The sequence below is a fragment of the Delphinapterus leucas genome, chromosome 11 (assembly GCF_059928025.1).
Source record: "Delphinapterus leucas isolate spDelLeu-1000000601 "Yukka" chromosome 11, BTC_Dleu_Yukka2, whole genome shotgun sequence".
NCBI classification, from domain to species: Eukaryota; Metazoa; Chordata; class Mammalia; order Artiodactyla; family Monodontidae; genus Delphinapterus; species Delphinapterus leucas.
Window position 1 is genome coordinate 54,624,551 of NC_143139.1, and position 19,664 is coordinate 54,644,214.

General features: G+C 40.2%; 1 protein-coding gene across 2 annotated transcripts in view; it reads left to right on the plus strand.

Annotated features, from left to right (window-relative positions):
* Window positions 1-14,950: 14,950 nt before the first annotated feature.
* The window catches only part of RAP1B (RAP1B, member of RAS oncogene family), a 46,045-nt gene continuing 41,331 nt past the window's right edge, over window positions 14,951-19,664 (plus strand). The window contains exon 1 of one of the 2 annotated variants that reach the window (XM_030763026.2): window positions 14,951-15,081. The gene's annotated coding sequence lies outside the window, so the exon portion shown is untranslated. The remainder of the gene's footprint in view (window positions 15,082-19,664) is intronic. The other variant, XM_022571589.3, reaches the window with a different exon arrangement.

Here is a 19,664-nt window from a genome sequence, read left to right on the forward strand (position 1 = left end):
CATAGCAGTTCCACGTGACTGATATATTTAAGTAGATCAGATGCTACAGCATTCTGCAAATCATTTAACTCAAGAAGCCTCAGACTCCACCATAGGCAGAGTCAGTTTAGGCCAGAAATGCTATCCAGCAAATTCTGTGTTGTTATGAGGTTTTAACTAACATATTATCTAAAGCACTGTCCCATTTTTGTATTTTTTCATATTGTTTCCTTCAAAAGTAAAGGTTGGAACTCTGTCTTTTGGTCCTAGTTATAAATTGGCTGATTAATTACTGTCTTTCTCTGTATAGGCCCAACTGAGCACATTAGTTTTAATTTCCTTTTCTAAAAACAACATTATATAATGACATTGCGTAGCTACCTCACACCACTGAACTGAAAATACTGCAAGAGTTGTAGAGCAACCTTTATTTACTATGTATTCACAAAAATATGAAATATTTGAGAAACAAATGAATTCTCATCTCTACCTTCAGATCTGATATGCTTCCAAGCAAGTACAGAAGGCATATTTTCACTTTAAAAAAACCTCCTAACTTGCATTTGACTTCTATGTAATTTGCAGAGGTGCTGGGGGCCACAGATGCCACCTAAGACCTCTTGTAGCCACCCCCTAAAACTTTCCCACTTGCCATTAAAGAGGAGGCTGCTTCAAAGTCTGTCCTTCCGAAGCCTGCCAAAGTAACCACTGCCGATGAATCAAAACCGCTGCCAGGAGCAGGGAGCTCCTTGCTTCCACTACCAGAGGCACCACATAGTCACCTGGTCACCTGACATGCCACCAGTGCCGCCACTGGAGGAGCTGAGGCCAGCCCAAGAAAACCTGGAAAGTGGAAAAATGTGTCTTCAGTGCTGGCTTTTGGCTGTCATCCAAAACAGACTTTAAGCTCTGTGAGGGTGGAGACCATGTCTTTCTTACTTATTTTTGCATCCTTAATAGCATGGTGTATGATATATAGCTAGTACTCAAGAAATCATTGTCGAATGTGTCGATGGACGAATGGATAGACGGATGGATGGAAGGATGAACGGATAAATGAATGAATATCGTTCCCTTCAGGCACTTTATGTTAACATGTTGGCATGAAACAAACAACAAACCCCCAGATGGCTGCAGTCAGGGGAAACATTTGATAGTTTGACACAGGAAATAACTATCAAGCAAATGATTTTTTTTTTTTTAGTTATAGGAGAAGCATTTTTGATGTCCCACTCAACCTAAAAGTTGTTTTCTTCCTGTCATGGTTAGGGCAGTATGACACATTGAAGAGAGAGGAAAAAAATTCCTGGGTATTCGCAGGCAGCTGTAGAAATCAGAATTTTCCTTGGAGAATGGTTTCTTTCACTCCAGTAATGCTTGAATCTGTTCAATAGCAAATAGGAACGGGAATAGCTAGAGCTATATAAATACAGTTTTTATAAGATACCCTCCCTAAAGTTTCGATACAGAGTACTCTTAGACTCCATTGTCTATACATGATTTACCAGCCCTGATAACAGAAAGTCACTACACTAGGGTGGATCAATGGGGAAATGGGGTGGGACTGGGCACAAAACATTATGAAACCAAAACGAGCTTCAGCAAACAGTGTTGGACTAAGACAGAGATTTCTCAGTCTAAGATTTCTTAGATTTCTTAATCTAATAATTGAGATTTCTTTCTTAATTATTTTTAGTTGTAGTTTTCACTGGTAACAGTCAAAATGACTGAATATAGGACAGAAGCAGCTTTATCGAGATCTAACTTACATATCATAAAATTCACCTGTTAACGAGTATATATTTCAGTGATTTTGGTAAATTCATGCAGTTGTACAACTGTCACTGCAATCTAGTTTTAGGACATTTCTATCACCTTCAAAATTTCTGTCATTCCCATTTGTAGTTAATCCCCACTCCCATGCCCAGCCCAGGCAATTACTGTTCTGTTTTTCTGTCTCTGTAGATTTACCATTTCCAGAAATTTCATATAAATAGGAATATGCAAGATATAACCTTTTGTGTCTTTCTTCCTTCACTTTGCATGATGTTTGTGAGATTCACCTATGTTGTGCATATATTAATGATTTCTTTTTATTGCTGAAAGTATTATATAATACCACATTCAATTTAACCAGTCAATGGACATTTGGATTCTGTCCATTTTTTAGCTATTATGAATAATAATTTTATGAACATTTTTAGACAAGTCTTTGTGTGAACATACGTTATTTATTTCTCTTGGGTATATACCCGGGAAAGGAATGCTTGGGTCATATGCTAAATTTATGTTTTACTGTTTTAAGACATTGCCAAAGTATTTGCCAAAGTGAACGCATTGTTTTATATTCTCACCAGTAGTAGGTATGCATTCCAGTTTCCCCACACCTCCTATACTTGATAAAGTCAATCTTTTGGATCACAGTCATTTCAAAGAGTTTATAGTGGTATCTCACTGTGATTTTTAATCAGCATTTCCCAAAACAAGAATGTCAAGGATCTTTTTGTGTGTTTATTAGCCATTCAGATAGCTTCTTGGTGAAATGTCTTTCAAATCTTCTGCCCATTTTTCAGTTGGTTGGTTTGTCTTATTATTTGTCTTATTATTATTATTGAATTGTAAGTGTTCTTTTCTTCTGGATACAAGTTCTTCATCAGGTATATGATTTACAAATATTTTCTCAAAATATTTGGCTTGTCTATTCATTCTTTTAATGGCACCTTTTTTTAATGTATTTATGTTCTTTTTTTTCTTCATTTATTTTTGGCTGTGTTGGGTCTTTGTTGCTGCGTGCGGGCTTTCTCTAGTTGTGGCGAGTGGGGGCTACTCTTTGTTGCGGTGCACAGGCTTCTCATTGCGGTGGCTTCTCTTGTGGAGCACGGGCTGTAGGCGCGTAGGCTTCAGTAGTTGCGGCATGTGGGCTCAGTAGTTGTGGCTCATGGGCTCTAGAGCACAGGCTCAGTAGTTGTGGCACACAGGCTTAGTTGCTCCGCGGCATGTGGGATCTTCCCGGACCAGGGCTCAAACCCGTGTCCCCTGCATTGGCAGGCGGATTCTTAACCACTGTGCCACCAAGGAAGTCCTAATGGCACCTTTTAAATAGCAAAAGTTTTTAATTTTGATGAAGCCCAATTTATCAATTCTTTTCTTTGTGGACTGTGCTTTTGATGTTGCAGCCATATTTTTTCTTTTAGTGTTTTTATTTTCTTTGTCCTACTTCTTTTCTTGATATTTGATATTTGTTGCACCTGTATTTATGCCTGAGTTCAGCCAAATAGGTATTTCATAACAGTGTTTATCTCATTGCGTTCCTCTTTCTTTCATAAAATTACATGTTAAAAGAGCTCCACTGGATATTTTTAAAGTAAGGTGAACCTGTTTGACAATTTCAATGAACATTATGATGCCTCAAAAGTCAGATAATAATAGTGATTTTATCCAGGGCTAACTGTGTGCCAGGCACTGTTTTAAGCTCTTTGCTGGTATTAACTCATTTAATCCTAATGCTCTCATGTAGTAAGTACTATTATTATCACCACTCTAGAGAGAAGCAAACAGACACACAGAATACTTAAGCAAGTTGCCCAGGAAGTGGCTGTGCTGGCATTCAAGCTCAGGCAATCCAGCTCCAAAGCCAGCAATCTTAACCACCACGCTGCACTTCTTCTAAGCAATTCCCCCTCCAGAATGACTCCCCATATAAGATGTAAGGAATATGTGGTAGGTGTCTAATACAGTGTCAGCCCAGCCCCTCCTATCTGGAAACTGCCTCATCACCCCACAGGGAGGGTTCCTCTTTCTGTTGTGTGAACTTCTCACTGCACCGATCTCTGCCCCTTCCCCCATGCAACCATTGCCGGCCAACCCAACTGTGAACAATCAGCTCAGCTGAACGTATCATATTCTCACTCTCACTTGAGGCTTAAGATATACTGGAATCAGGAGCCAAGTCAAGTCACTGAGTGCTCTAGGCTAGGACTTCTACCAGCTGCCACTGCAGCCCCAGGCCTTTCCCTGGCTCCTCCCTTCCTGAGACCTGGCTGTCCCATAATTCCACAGTTCTCTGAGACACCTCCCTAATTCTTCTAATCCATTCCCTTTCTGCTTAAGGTAGCTCAGGTTGGTATCTCCTACTTGCAGCCAACAGATCATCACCACCCCAGGCAGCCGTGACTGAGGCCCACTCCCAGGGCCCCATCGCTATGTGGGTTTCAGGACCCCTACCCAGACCTGCTGGCCTCATGGAGCACTGGTGACACTTGCTTGTCAGGTATGTCTTCCCTGAGATAGTCTTTCTAGGCTTTCCAGGAGACAACGAGTTTATCTGATAAACTAAACTGTGCTAATGAGAGACAGAGAGAGAGAGCTGGAAGAACCTCTGCCTGCTTCTGACTCCCAGGTAGCATGTGTATACTGAAACAGGGGCTTTCTGGAGATAATGGCACTTTTGTTTTCCAAACTGAGTGGCTTTACTAGTGGCCACTGCAGGTCAGAAAAGAGGAGAAGGAATATTTCTGGGCAGTTGGAGCTTTATTGTGCCCTCTGTTTCACCTCCTCTGAGGAGCAGCTTCTCCCTCTTAACAGAGGGTGGGTTGGTGAGCAAAGAGCCACCATTACAATCGTCCAGGGACAGCAGCAGTCTCCAGAAGGTGACTTCAGAACCTGAGCAGCTCCAAAAGTGACACTAGCGCCAGTGACAGTAACAAGTGGCAAGAAGTTCTGGTTTGGGGAGTGTGGTTTGAGAGAAAGAACACAGCCTGGAGTCAAATCATCCTACTTTCAAATTCCAGTTCACTGCTCACACAGATAACTTCTGAGCCTGTTTCCTCGTCTTTAAAATGCAGTGATGATAGCGGCAATGTTGAAGGGTTGAGGATTCATTTACAAAAAGCCTGGCACACTGTCTCCTCTGTATTATTCAGGTTTACCCTTTTCCAAAACCAGTAACTCCACGGCTTTTTCCACTGTTTCTCCTTCACACACACACACGCACAAAATTATTCACAAAGGGATCATAATGCTGAGTGTAAAATTGAGACATTTCACAATTATTGTTCTGTAATTATTCAAGTTAGCAGATGTATACTCAGTGGCCAACTTCCTAGGGAGCCATGATCTAGGCTGGGGGAAATTTTCCTGTGGTTGCAACTTGGAGAGTATCTCTTGGATTACACAACAAATGTTACCAGACAACTGAAAAACTATCTCAAGTTTCAGGATACTCAAAAATCAATATTATTTTCCTTGCTACTTATTTTCGGAGAGCTGAGAGAAAGTGGCTGAAAATTTCATTTCCCAAACATAAAGGGGTACTTTTATCGTTACTCCAATACCTTTGTTTTTTCCACTAAACTTGGCAATCTCATTAGAACTTCATGCTATTCATCAGCATCTCTGGATCAGCTATCCTTGTAGCTGATCTAGATACTGAAACCACCCTCCTGGAATCACATAATTAAGAGATCTAAATCTGGAGTAAATTTCTAAAACACATAAGGAAATCTACCCATCTAATCTTTAAAAGTGAGTTAAATGTAAATAAATGATCATAAAATTATAGTGGCTAACATTGATTGAGTGCTGACTATGTGCAAGGCAATGTACAAAGGATATTAGATAGACTGCTTTATTTAATCCTCACAAGGCTTCTGTTTATTTGTTTTTTGGGGAGGAGACAAGTTTGGTTAGGAATTGTTGCTCTCCCTGTCATACATTTAGGTATGTACTCTTCTTATTCCAATTTTTTAGGTGAAGCAACTCAAACTCAGGATGTAGAAATAGTGTGGATTCTCACAGCTAATAAGTGATGGAGTCAGAATTTGAACCCAGGCTTTCTCACCCAGAGCCCAGGTTCTTAACCAATTTTTTAAGTTTTGGTAAAATATAGATAACCTAAAATCTACCAATTTAACCATCTTTACGTGTACAGTTTTGTGGCATTAAGTACATTTATGTTATTCTGCAACCATCACCACCATCCATCTCCAGAATATTTTCATCTTCCCAAACTGAAACTCTGTACCCATTATACACTAACTCCCCATTCCCGCCAGTCCCTGACAACCACCATTCTACTTTCTGTCTCTATGAATTTGACTACTCTAGGGACCTCATATAAGTGGAATCATGCAAATTTGTCTTGTGGTGGCTGGTTTATTTCACTTAGCATAATAATGTCTTCAAGGTTCACCTATGTTGTAGTACTGATCAGAATTTCCTTCCTTTTTAAGGCTGAATAATATTCCATTGTATGTATACACCACATTTTGTTTCTCCATTTATCCATCAGTGGACACTTGGGTTGCTTCTACCTTTTGCCTACTGTGAGCAATGCTGCTCTGAACAAAGTAATCTACTCTCCCTGACATTTCAATTTTGGGGGGAATATATCCATTAACCAAGACATTTAAAATACTTTCCTTCTCTTTGCTATTGGTCAGTTACTCTTTGCTTTTTGTTTGTTGTTCGTGGATGTCTCCATTTGTGAATCAGTTATAAACATGTAATTAGCTAGGGAGACTCTTGTGTTGTCTTAAGCTAGTAGCACGAAGAACAGCAGGAGGAGGCTGGGCTAACTCACAGCTGGGGTAGACGTAGGCACATGCAGGCAGACTGGTGAAACAGAACTTTTCAGGCCGATATAGCTTAAAAATAATTTCTCTCCCTTGGCTAACGTGGTCTTTTGACAAGCTTGTTTAGGCATTAAGGACATAACAAGCCACTGAAGAATTTAGATAGAGACAGTTAGGAGAGGAAAGGGATCCTAGTGAAAAGACGCTGTGGTTCTGAGGCCTACAGCGAAGCAGGGAGGAAATGTATAAGCACATTAGTGATGTTAAAGTCCGTCTTAAAAAGACAAAAGCATGTAATTTAAAAAGAAAAAAGAAATGGACAGAATCAGATAGAGCAGGAGGGCACTCAGAGATAAATGCCCTTAGAAGGCTGCTTCTGCCACTGTTCAACTTTCATCAGACTTTTACCAATTTTTATCAGAATCCCACTGAGTAATTATTTTCTCAAATATATTCACCTTAAAACAAAATAATCTACTCCCCCTTATATTGACTTGGGTAGGACTCTTTTTTTTTTAAATTTTTATCTTGGTAAAGCATCTACCAGAATTGTCTTTTGGTAGTTTTTCCCCTATTTAAACCATCCTTCATTACTTCATTACTTTATTACTACAGCAGCATGACTGGATGAAGAGACAATGAGTCCCTGGGAAAAAGAGTCCAGGGCTTCAAGTCTGGCCTGGCCCTGTCTCAGACTGACACCGTAGCCCCATATTTTTTACTTAGCCTCTCTCAATCTGTTTCTTAACCTGAAGACGGGGATAAAAAACTCAAAGGATATTTTAAAGGATCGAGTGAGATAAGTTCTTAGTATGTAGTATATGCACTTCTTATCTGGATTTTGATATGAATAAATAGTTTTCAATCCATCTTCCATATTTTCTTCACATAATGTAAATATGTGAAAGGGAGGTCCTTACTTTCTCAGTCTAGCATTTGTAGATAAAGATGTGTAATATCAAGGCTATAGGATTTTTGCCACAGATATCCACCAAAAGTGATATCATTTATAGAGAAGGTGAAAGATAAGGAAAGGCATAGCACAAAAGTAGAATACAAATGGTCATCCACTCAGCAAATGGAGGAGGGGCTATTAGAGATTGAAAGAGATTTAAGAGGCATAACAATTAAATATCATGTCTGGACTTTTTTGGATGGCAGACTGAACAAACCAGCAGTAAGGAGCCATCTTTGATATAATCAGGAAATTTTAAATTTGGACTGGTACTATGTTTTGTTAAGGAAACTTTTAAAATTTTGTTAGGTATGATAACAGCATTGTGGTTATATTTTTTAAATGTTCGTATCTGTGGGAAATGCATACTAAATTAGTTACAGGATTTTCCTTCAACTATTCCAACTAGAAAAAAAAAGGGAGGGGACAAATGAAACAAGAGTGGCAAAAATTAGGATAATGTTGAAACTGAGAGTTGTGTACATAGGGGCTCCTCTATGTGTAACTGAAATTTTCCATTATAAAAAGCTTTTTAAAAAATTAAGACCACTTTTAGACAATGGATGGAAAGAAGGGCAAAAGTACATAAACCAATCAGACAATGAATATGGAGAAAAGTGGTCATATTTTAGTGATTTGGGAAGTACAGTTGACCCTCGAACAACATGAGTTTGAGCTGCACGGAGCCACTTATTATGAGGATATTTTTCCAATAGTAAATACTACAGTTCTACACTCTCTGAGGTTGGGTGGATCTGCTGATGAAGAACTGGGGATCTGGAGGACCCCCTTCATAAGGAGGTCCAACTACAAATTATACTCAGATTTTCGAATGGGTGAAGGGTCAGTGGCCCTAACCCCCCATATTGTTCAAGGGTCAACTGTAGAATCAACAGGATTTGGTGAAGAACTTGATATGTGGAAAAGGCAGAGGGAAGTGATAGTTCTCTGTTTTAGGGAGCTGGTACCATTTATTGAATGGAGGATTCCTGGAGGAAGAGCATATTTGGAGAGGTCAACCAAGGAAAGCTTTCCAGGAGGCAATTGGCCCTATGCAACTGGAGCTTGGCAAAGAAGTCTGAACTGCAGATATAGATCTAAGAGCCACTGGCATTTAAATGGCATATAAAGCCATGGGAAAGACTAGAAATGCCTAGAAGAAAGTATCCAAGAAGAAAAGGACCCAGAATCAAGCTCTGGGGACTCCGACCCTTAAAAGTCAGGAGGAAGAAGGGATAGCGTAAAGAGGGGGAGATGAAAAAGCTAGAGAGAAAAGAACAAAACCCCAAGAATAAGGTGCCATGAAAACTAAGGGAACAGTGTTATAAATGCTGATTAGTAGCAGTTGAAGTAGTACTTTTGGAACTGTGTTTTTAGTGTCAATGGATTAAAACAGGTTTTCTTTTTCAGCTTTCTTAATAATCAGATAATATTTTAAGGTATCCACACCATAAACTTTATAGCATTTTTTCCATTGCATAAGTATTTTTGAGTTACAAACTACCGACATAAAGAAACTTTAGAACACAACCAATCCTTCACTGAGGACTGTCATAAGCAAAGCAAAAGGAAAGTTTAACAAGCATCTGTTGAACTCTTACCATGTTTGTAAAAAGTTTTATTGTGCCAGAGGATGTAGTAGGAACCAATATTTATAGAGAATCTTTTCATGATGACGTACCTAACATTTACAGAGTGCTTACTTTGTGGTGGGCACTATTCTATTTGTATTGTTAACTCTTTTAATCCTCACAATAATACCATAATGTAGGTTCTACTGTATTCATTTTACAAATGAGAAAACAGGCACCAGAAGTAAATTCCCTAAGATGAATGGAGCCTCCATTTGAATTTGCAATCTGACTCCAGACCCAATCCACTTAACTGTTACCCTGTATTACTTCCTTTTTTATACCTGGTCCCTTATTATTATTTTTTTTTTTTTGCAGTACGCGGGCCTCTCACTGTTGTGGCCTCTCCCGTTGCGGAGCACAGGCTCCGGACGCGCAGGCTCAGTGGCCATGGCTCACCGGCCCAGCCGCTCTGCGGCATGTGGGATCTTCCCGGACCGGGGCACGAACCCGTGTTCCCTGCATCGGCAGGCGGACTCTCAACCACTGCGCCACCAGGGAAGCCCCTGGTCCCTTATTTTTAAAAAAATTAAAACCCTACACTTTAGATACTTTTATGTACATTTTTAAAGATTACTAATAAGAAACTCTGAAAGGTTAAATAACGGCCAGAGGTCACAAATCCACTATGATCAGCTTGGAGAATCACACCAAGATTAGCAAGACTCCCCACACTACATTTTATTTATAATATGTGATGCCGGGCAGTATGGTAAATACAAAGAAGTGTAAGATATGCTTTTGGTTCTCAAGGATCTCAGGATAGAGAGAAGACAAAAGCAATTTAAGTAAGGCAATGTCTGATAAGTACCAAATGAGTGGTACAAACAATAATTATTAGGGAGATTCAGAGAAGCAAGAAACCACTAGATGTAGAACAATGACTAAGATTTAGATAAATACAAAAGAGACAGGAAAGATTTTCTGGCTGAAAGAACAGCATTAACAGAGGAATAATAGCACAGCATGGTGCCAAAGGAAGGCAGGCAAACTAAGATATAAATTTCAACTCTGCCCACATATTTATATATAGCCTTGGTCACTTAGCCTTCCTAAGCTTTAGGCTTCTCATCTGTATAATGGATCATTCAAACCAACCTCCTGAAATTTGGTCATCATTATTGGGGTATGTGATTCATACGCAAGACTTAGGAGTGACTGGGAGTAGAAGCCAGGACTATCATAATGATAAGTTCTAAGGGGATGCCTAACTCTTGAGCATCTTTGGTATGATTTTATTAGCTGTTTGATTTGGAGACAGCCCAGATTCTGAAAGTATTTATATGCGGTTTTTGAAGATTTTCTTAATTTAAATTTCTTTTGAAAATTCATGACGGGGGAATTTCATGAAGCTGGTTCTTCCAGTGGTTTTCTACTTCAACATTCATTTACATGATGGCTCTGGGAATGTCATTTTCATTGTATGGTTTTTCTCAGCTACAGCTTAAGAAAGGGGGAAATTTTAAGTATAATCTATTCCTTACACCATAGACATTATCAGTGACAAAATTACAGAACTGTTAGAGTTAATGTGGTGTAGGCAGGTTTGGCGGTCAAGCCTACAACTGCTGAAAGAGAGTACAGACAGAATTTGAAATATGTCTTGAGACAAATAAGCAGTTATTATAGCTATTACACAGAGTAGAAAACATGCCAAACTGCCTCATTTTTCTTATATATAAGTACATGGTTTCCCCAAAACAGAAATCTTAGAGAAACACAAACTACCCTAGGAGAGTATGAGTCCTGAGTTGTTCTCCTATAATAGCAATGATCTAATATGCTCTTACCTGGTCTCTCACGTGATTAAGTGCTAGAATTTCTAAAATAACTGCATAGCGTTTGAAACAATCTTGGACCAAGGAAACAGAACAAAACTAACTTGGGATTTAAGTCATTGTTTTTCCTCTTTTGTATCAACAAGCAGCCCTCTTATCCTTCTCAACCTCCAACCCCAGCTATGCAAGGCGTTGCAAAGAAATAGAACTACATTTATATAATCATATACTATACACACACACACACACACACACACACACACATACACACACTTACATGACAGAGGGAAAAACCAGTAACAATGTGCCTTGAAGGATCAAATTTCAATATTGTTCATTTGTGAATGAAATAACATAATAATATTTAGGGTTAATGACTCTCAATGCTACTGATAACCATGCTTAATTGGAAGTTAAACAGCATGACTCTTGTTAATGCAAATAATCATTAACCATTAATTAGGAAAATTGTAAATGTGAAGGTTTTTTTAAATCTAATTTTGCAGTTGCAATAAGACCTTTACTTATGTGGACTTTTTAAATGAAACTAATGAGATATAAATGGTATTTGAAGTAAAACTTCTAAAGAGGCAAATACATGGAAAATCAGAAATACCATATCAGGTTAAATACAGCAAGAGTTATGGGTGAGCACACTATTAATTCACTTCCCCTAAAGAGGGAATAACTAATTTTGAGCTTCTTCTAGTCTCAGGGGCTAAGACATGGCTATTTTCTCTACTTTCTCTTACAACACTTCTGTAAGGCAGAGGTTATATATCCCCACGTTGCAGATGAGAAAACTATGCCTCGACACGATTAAGGAATTTGTGCAAGACTATGCAGCTAATAAGCAGTGGAGCTGAACTCTGACTCTCGTGTTCTCCACTATTCCACAGTACCTTAGGAACAGAAAATTCAACAATGCCTATTATATGAAAACCACCATACCAAACATGAGAAATATATATCCTTATCTTATGGACTTTATCTCCTAGTACCAGTAGGACCCGCTACATAATTTGAGGGACCTAGGGCAAAATGAAAATGCAGACCTCTTGTTCAAAAATCATTAAAAATTTCAAGATGGTGCCATCAGAGCATGAAAAGGATCATGGGGACTTTCTAAGCACAGGGCCCTGTCACATGCCCACGAAGCTGGCCCTGAGTACAAAAGGGCAAACAATGACAGCCTGTTTTTGTTACAGACATGAGCTAGGATAGTTTTCACATGTTTAATGATTTTTTTTTAAAAGAAGAAGATTTGTGAAACATGAAAATTACATGAAATTCAAATTAGTGCCCATAAATAAAGTTTTGTTAGAATACAGCCACACTCATTCTTTATGTATCCTATGGTTGTTTTTGCACAACAAAGGATTGAGTAGTTGTACCAAAGACCATCTGGCCCACAAAGCCTTAAATATTTACTATCTGGCTTTACAGAAAAAGTTTGCAAGCCCTTGTTCTAGTAGGAGGGTAGAAAACAAGTGACAAAAAAAGAGAGCAATAGTGTTATGGGGACTCAATAGAGGAGAGCCCACATTAAATTGGAAATATCAGAAAAGGTGCTCTTTCTTGGAGAAAGTAAATGGACCTTGAATAACGGGCAGAGGTGGGAAGGGGCATTCCAGACATAGGAAATCACCTCTGCACACCAGAGAAGTGGGAAAGCACTATGTCTGGGCAAGATGAGAAGTCTACCTGACCGTAAGGCATTTTTTAAGTGAAAGGGAAAAATAAGATACAAGGATTTTTAACTTCAGTAGGGCAGGGGAGTAAATGAATGCTCTTTGGCAAAGAGAGTGACTTGGTCAGTATGCTTTAAGATAATTCATCTGGCAACAGTGTGTAGAATGGATCACAGCAGGAACAGACAGGAGGCCACAGGCAAGGTAGGAAGGTGCACCTGAAGTCCAGGAGTTGAGAAGTAATGCCAACCCAAACAAGTGTGGTCTCAGTAGAAATGAATTGCTATCCAATAGATGTGCCAATTGACTGATGGTTTCAGGAAAGGCAGAAAAAGGAGTATCAGGATTGAAGACTGGGTCATTTAAAAGATGGCGATACAGTTAACAAAAGGAGAAGAAACTGGTTTGGTGACAAAGGTGATGAGTTCAGTTTGCACACATGACCTGTTCAAGTTGCCAGTGGAATATCCTGGTGAAGTTTTCAAGGGGATAGGAACGAGGAGCTCAAACCCATAAGTGAGTTCGGTGCTTAAGAGATGTACAGTCTGGCATTCTCTGCATAGAGATAATAGCTTAATACGAACGAAACGATTTCCAATGTAACAGAAGAAAACAAATGTATTTTTAATTTAACTATTTTACATATTCTCTCAAATTCTAAATAATCCTAGCTCCAATCTTCTGAAACTGACTCTTTCTGGGGAAAAAAGAAAATCAATTGCACAAAGGTCAAAGAGTTAAAAAAAGAGAGAGAGAGAAAAGAAAAAACAGTATACCCAGGTAACATTTTCTCCCATGAACTCAGTTTCAGGCTTTCAGACTTCTCAAAGTTTCATGCAATAATCGAAAAGTTAGTAAAGTCAATTTATTTGAAATTCATTCATTCAGAATTTACAATATTTCCTACAGACTGCTCTGACACGTGCCTTTGAAATTCCCATCAAAAAACGGTTTTTCTAAGGAAACAGAAATTACCAAAATATTCAACATATTCAGTTAACCTAAATCGTGAAACACCTAGAAAGCACTTATACAGAAAACTTAGGATAATTATAGTTCATTCTTATCTATTCCTTTCGTTTTCAATTACTAGTATTCTTAAAAGGAGTGAAATTAATCATATTTTTTGCTAATCTTCCAAATTTATAAAAGTTCATCAAAATTTATTTCAAGAATGCCTTATACGGCTTCCCTGGTGGCACAGTGGTTGAGAGTCCGCCTGCCGATGCAGGAGACATGGGTTCGTGCCCCGGTCTGGGAAGATCCCACATGCCGCGGAGCGGCTGGGCCCGTGAGCCATGGCCGCTGAGCCTGCGCGTCCGGAGCCTGTGCTCCGCAACGGGAGAGACCACAGCAGTGAGAGGCCCGCGTACCGCAAAAAAAAAAAAAAAAAAAAAAAGAATGCCTTATAACACAGGGCCCAGTTAAACTCTGAACTAAGCAAAAATTAGCCTTTAATGACCCCCCAACCCCTACTTTTCCCTGCATATTTGCCCATCTTTGAATATTTTTGCCCATCAAAAACCCAGTTTTCATAAAAAAGCTAATATCTTGTATAAAGGGTAGTCGTATTTTAGTCTTTTCTCTAATAATGGTAAATTCCACTGTTAAGTTCCCACCCTTTTTGAAACAAGGCATTTGGAACAGAAAGTCCTTTCTGCTGCCCAGTAGTTACATCATAGACCACCTATGGGTAACCCTTTAAAGTACTCGAGTCACGCATTTAAATGTGCGATTTATTTTACTCATATAAATAGTTGATTTAGGTACAAAGTTGTTTGGAATCTTGGATTAGTTAACTGAGTTTGACAGGATAGTTTGCAAAGAGTTGTCCTGGGTGAAGACGCTTGACAATTCACGAGAAACCACTTCAAGAATGAAAAAGACTGTGACCTATTCAAGGCACCCTCACGGGAGCTCTAGGTGTGGAAATTGAGCGCTGTTACTTCTCCAGCCACTTTCCCCAGCACAAAGGAGTACGGGAGCACCAAATGTTTGGTGGCGTTGGTGACTGAATTACAGTTTGCATGAAAGGCACGTTTTGAATTCGTACGGTTTTTAAGCTCTTCGCACCGTTGTAACCCGCTACGATTTGGGAAGCCGAGGGAAGGCCGAAGAGGCAGTAAGAGGGAGAGAAAAACACCGCGGTTGAAACGCCACGAAGAGCGCCGCGCGGCCCCGGTTTGCGCTGCGGGGACGCGGAAGGTCCCGCCCCTCGGCTCCCCTCGCCCCTCCCCTAGGCCCCGCCCCTTCCCGGCCGCGCACCCGCGCGACCCGCCCGCGGGCGGAAGCGAGAGCGAGGCTGAACGCTTGACGTCAAGGCGACACCGCCAAACCTCGCCCAGAGTCAGGCGTGTAAGCCAGCCGGAGCGGCGGCGGCGGCGGTAGCGGCAGGACCGCCGTGGCGCCGGTAGCAGCGACCCGGAGGGAGCGCGAAGCGACGCTGGCTGCAGGGACCCGGTGACAGCGTGAGAGGTTCGCAGAGTGCGTGCGTGGCCGCTGAGGGGAGCGGCGGCGGTGGCCGCGCGGGGCGGGGGCCGGGTGCCGGCAGAGGGGAGCGGGTGGGGTGCGGCGCGGGCCGGGCGGGGCGCGCGCGCGGCGGTCAGGGGGCCGGGGCGGCGGCGACGGCGGCCTCAGAGCGCGGCAGGTGGTGCGAGGGCTCGGGCCCGGCCGGCGAGTGCGCTGCCTCCCAGGCCGACGGGCATGAGCCGCCGCCGCCGCGGGGGAACAGCGCGCTTTGCGGAAGGGGTCAAATGTCTGAAATATGGCGGAGGAAGTGAGAGCCCGAGGACCCCCCCCACCCCCACCCGCCTGCTCCCTCCTGCCCGCGGCCGCCGCAGCCTCTCCCGCTGCCCGCGGTCCCCCGCCGGCTCCCCGTAAGACTCGTCCCCCCTGCCCCGGAGCCCCCTCGCCGGCCGCCTCTTTTTCTCCCGGGTGTAAGTGGAAGTTAGAACGGAAACCAGAAAGTTATCCTTTGAGGAGACCCAGCTTCCCCCAGTCCCGAGCTGGGGCGAGGAGCGTTCGGGGGAAACCACTCCCCGGCGTCCTGCGGGCTCGAGCCTGACAGGGAAAAAGTTTGCCTGAAACGGGGCTGGTTTGCTCCATTTGTTGCGGGAAGTGGCAGGAGGAAGGCAGCGGAGGGAGCCCCACCTAGTCTGGCAGCGGCCACCGCGTAGAGAAAAACTGTTAAAGGGGCCTTTCCCTTCGTCAGCAAGAGGAAATCTCTTTCTCTTACAGAGGGAGAGAAAATCCAGGAAGTTTGTCTTCTCTTTTTCGCCATCTCGATGTGTGTAATCCTAACATTGACTGTCAGCGCCGTGAATCTTATTTAAAACTACCCCCAGTGAATCGGGCCATCCGAATATTTCTTGTGGAAAAAAGAAAAAAACCTGATGGCTTTTGGAGAAAAGATCATCCTTGCTGAGTTTAAGCAGACGATTTTCTTCCCCTTCTCCTGATCCTCCACCCCCTTTTATTAGTTCAGAACAACATTTTTGCCCTGCAGCTCTTGTGTGAACATAAGCAGTTCTGTGTTACAGTAACGGGAAATCACATTTTTAACGGGGTAGAAAGTTGACGCTAAATGAAGATTGTGATTTTAATATTTTAAAATTAATTCAGCCTGATTGGATTTTTGTTTTGCTAGTAGCACAGCATTTAGTATATAAATATCTAAAATATAATTTATCATGTTTATAAAACTTAAAGCTTCCAACTCGTAAATTCATTTTTTAACCCTCTTTTTTGTAATTAGAATGCTATTTGGACTTGTTCAACAAAACCTTAGCTTAGCAAGAAGTAACATAAAAAGGGTAGACGTTCATTTAACTTAAGGCTGGTATCACTCCTAAAAGCTGACCCTTGAATTGTGTTTGAGTCATAATGGAGTCATGGGACTTTTTAAGGGCCGGAAAGGGCTATTTAGATCATCCAGTCCCACCCTCTGATTTTACAGAGGAGGAAACTGAGGCCTGGAAAAGATAAGATAACTAGTCAGTGGTCCTGCTGACTTGTAGGACAGTAACGTACCATAATAGAGAACCTGGAGGAAAATATATGACATTTTTATAGTGAATTACATTTTACAGAGAATGGTCGTCCCATCATACCCCAAAAAAGGTGAGTACGTTAGTCAAACAGTGTAGAATCATTTGGGTAGTTTCATTACCAGGTTTTAAGAGAGGAAGTTGATATCAGAATGGTGAATTAACTTTAAGGACACAGAGCCCTGAATGATAGTCTTATTTGAGCCCATCCATGCTTTTGATCTCTGCACTACGGGAAAGTAGTTTCACTTGCATTTTCTTTTTGTCATTCATAATAAATTGTGAAGCTCCCTTATCTGAAGAAGCCGGAAAGTAAGTCTTTGAAACATGTGTATCCAGTTTGGTTTTAATGTGCCAAGTATGGGAATACAACTGAAGAACCCAATAATAAACTGGCTTAATTTTAAACTTTGGTATGGGTTCATGAAAATGATTGCTCTTTCTGCCCCTTCCCACCCTCCCCCACCCTATGAAAGTCATCTCTCTTCCTTTCTATGACAAGCGTCACTTCCTGCCTCCTGTTATCATTATATGTTTTTTCTTATCCCACTAAATTATAGACTCCATGGACAGGATGTGTTCTTTGCACAGAGACAATACCAGTTTGTTAAATGTAAACACCATGAGGGTAGGGACTTGGTCCATTTTATTCTCTACTGTATCTTAGTTACTAGAACCTTGCCTGTGCACATAGTAAGTGTTTAGCACTTAGATTTAGGGATTAACTGTAATAAACATTTAAAGAGATGGTATTTGAAGAGAACTTTGTCTTCCTTCAAAAAGAAACATTTCCACATTGGTTTTGGAACCATTTTAAGTTTACAAATTGATTTCGATTTTATCCTCAAAACAGTCCTTTACTGTGGAATTTCAGTATTTTCTCTTAGCTGTGTAAAGGGAAAGTGAGCCCCCATGGTAAGGAGCCACCATGTAAGGAGGGTCTAGCGAGGTGTAATAGGGAATTCATCATAAAAAACTTTGATCCATGTACAGTAGGATCTTACAGGTGTATCTTCCAATATAATTCAAGATTGATAGAAGACCTATGCAGAGATTGATAACATAGTAACTAATTATACATGTTGTTTTAAATATAAAGTCTAAGATTTGAATGAGAAACTGTCCATGTTCAATTTTCTTTGACTTCTGTTGTAGGTATTTGATCAATATTTATTAAGGCAGTGAAATTAAATAGGGAAACTGGATCTCATACAAATAGGATTTGACTGATTTTGCAAAGGTGTCGTTTATTTTTCTTCCAAAAGTGTAAGTAGGGAGTTTTATTATTGAATATCAAGGTCTTACTGGTATGCATGTGTCGTCATTTTCCCAAAGGCTTAAAATAATGTGTTTCTGTGTTATGTATTGGTAAAGAAGGGGTGGATATTGATCTGTAGTGTTTAGATTTGACTGGCACCAGGAATAGTTTAGTATTTATGAACTGAATATTCAAAAGCTGTCTTTTCTATTATGGCAATAATGTCACATGTTCAGTCTATAGAAAATCTTGATGAAGATTGATCTTAAACTCTGTAAGACCATATAGGGTTGTGACTAAATTTATGCCTTGATTTTTCTTCCCCCTCCTATAATTTTTGAGACCCTTAGAGTCAGAGATTAGGCTGAAGTTTTTACAGTTACCCTTTTCAAATTGGATTTCTTTTAGAAAAAGTTAAGAAACAGGTATTTTGGCTGATGCAATGATTCATTGTTAACACTGGATAGATTTTTCAGCAAGCAGGAGGTCTGTACTGTGGCTTACCCTTGTGCTGAAAGCCTGATGTTTTTCAGTGTTAAGATATTTTGCAATACTACTTAAAGGTACTAATTACCATTTGAGAACTTAAGTCTTTTCATTTATTAGTCCTTTGGAAATGTTATGAACACAATGGAAGCATTAGGTGCAAGGAATAGGATGAATTTATCTATTTGCAGTAAAGACTGGCTTGCTGTATAATCTCTTGTACTTTGTTTGAACCTAGTTGATCACTGGATTCTAAGACCAATCCCTTTAGTCATAGAATTTGTATTTTAGAGAAGAAAGGTTATCAGGAACTTTTGTGCTGCCATTAAAAAATTAAAATCACTTCTTAAAATACACCACTAACAAAAAGAAATACCACTTCTCCATACTTCCTAACACTGGTGTGTTTATTCCCAATGTTAGTCAAATTAAGGCTACAACAGCAACTGATTATTTCAGTAGCGATTTATGAAGAATTTTTCTTTGCATCAATAGTGGATCAAAATTTGTAAACAGTTTCCAAGGAACCTTAAAACTTATAAAAGAAAGAAATGAATATTTGGGGAATTCCCTGGTGGTCCAGTGGTTAGGACTCCACACTTTCACCGCAGAGGGCCGAGGGTTCAATATCTGGTCAGAGAACTAAGATCCCACAAGCTGCGCGGCGGCCAAAAAAAAAAAAAAAATTACAACATAGATTGCAGAATTTCCATTTGGTTTTTACTATACAGAACAATATTCTGGAGTATTACCACACTTAAAATTATATATGAGGTGCTCAGGTACTAGAAATGTGTTCACTTTTAAATTAATAATCTTAGTCTAACTATACAGAATAATTAACGTTCTGGTTTTGAATTTTATATTGGGCTGGTTCCTAACACTTAACTCTTGTAGTTATGCTGTTTTGTAATTTTGTAGTTGTATGTGCGTGCGTATGTATGTATGTATTTATTTATTTATTTCAGTGAGACCTTTTAAATTTAAACTGGATTCTGATCCCATGAGATAACTTGCTAGGTAACCTTTTCCAGTGGTGGGCATAGAATGTTTTTAACTGTTGTACAGGCAGACTAAAGATGTTAAAGGAAGAGAGCATCCATTAAAAGCAGTTATACGTAATTTTGAACATTTTCAGTTATTGACTTCTTGGAATCATCACTTTTGCTACATCACGGAGCTTCTTGCTGAGTTTTTCAGTAGTTGCCTTGAATATTTATTTCAGTAAATATGTACTTTTAATTAAATAGTTTTCTCTCCTCTATTTA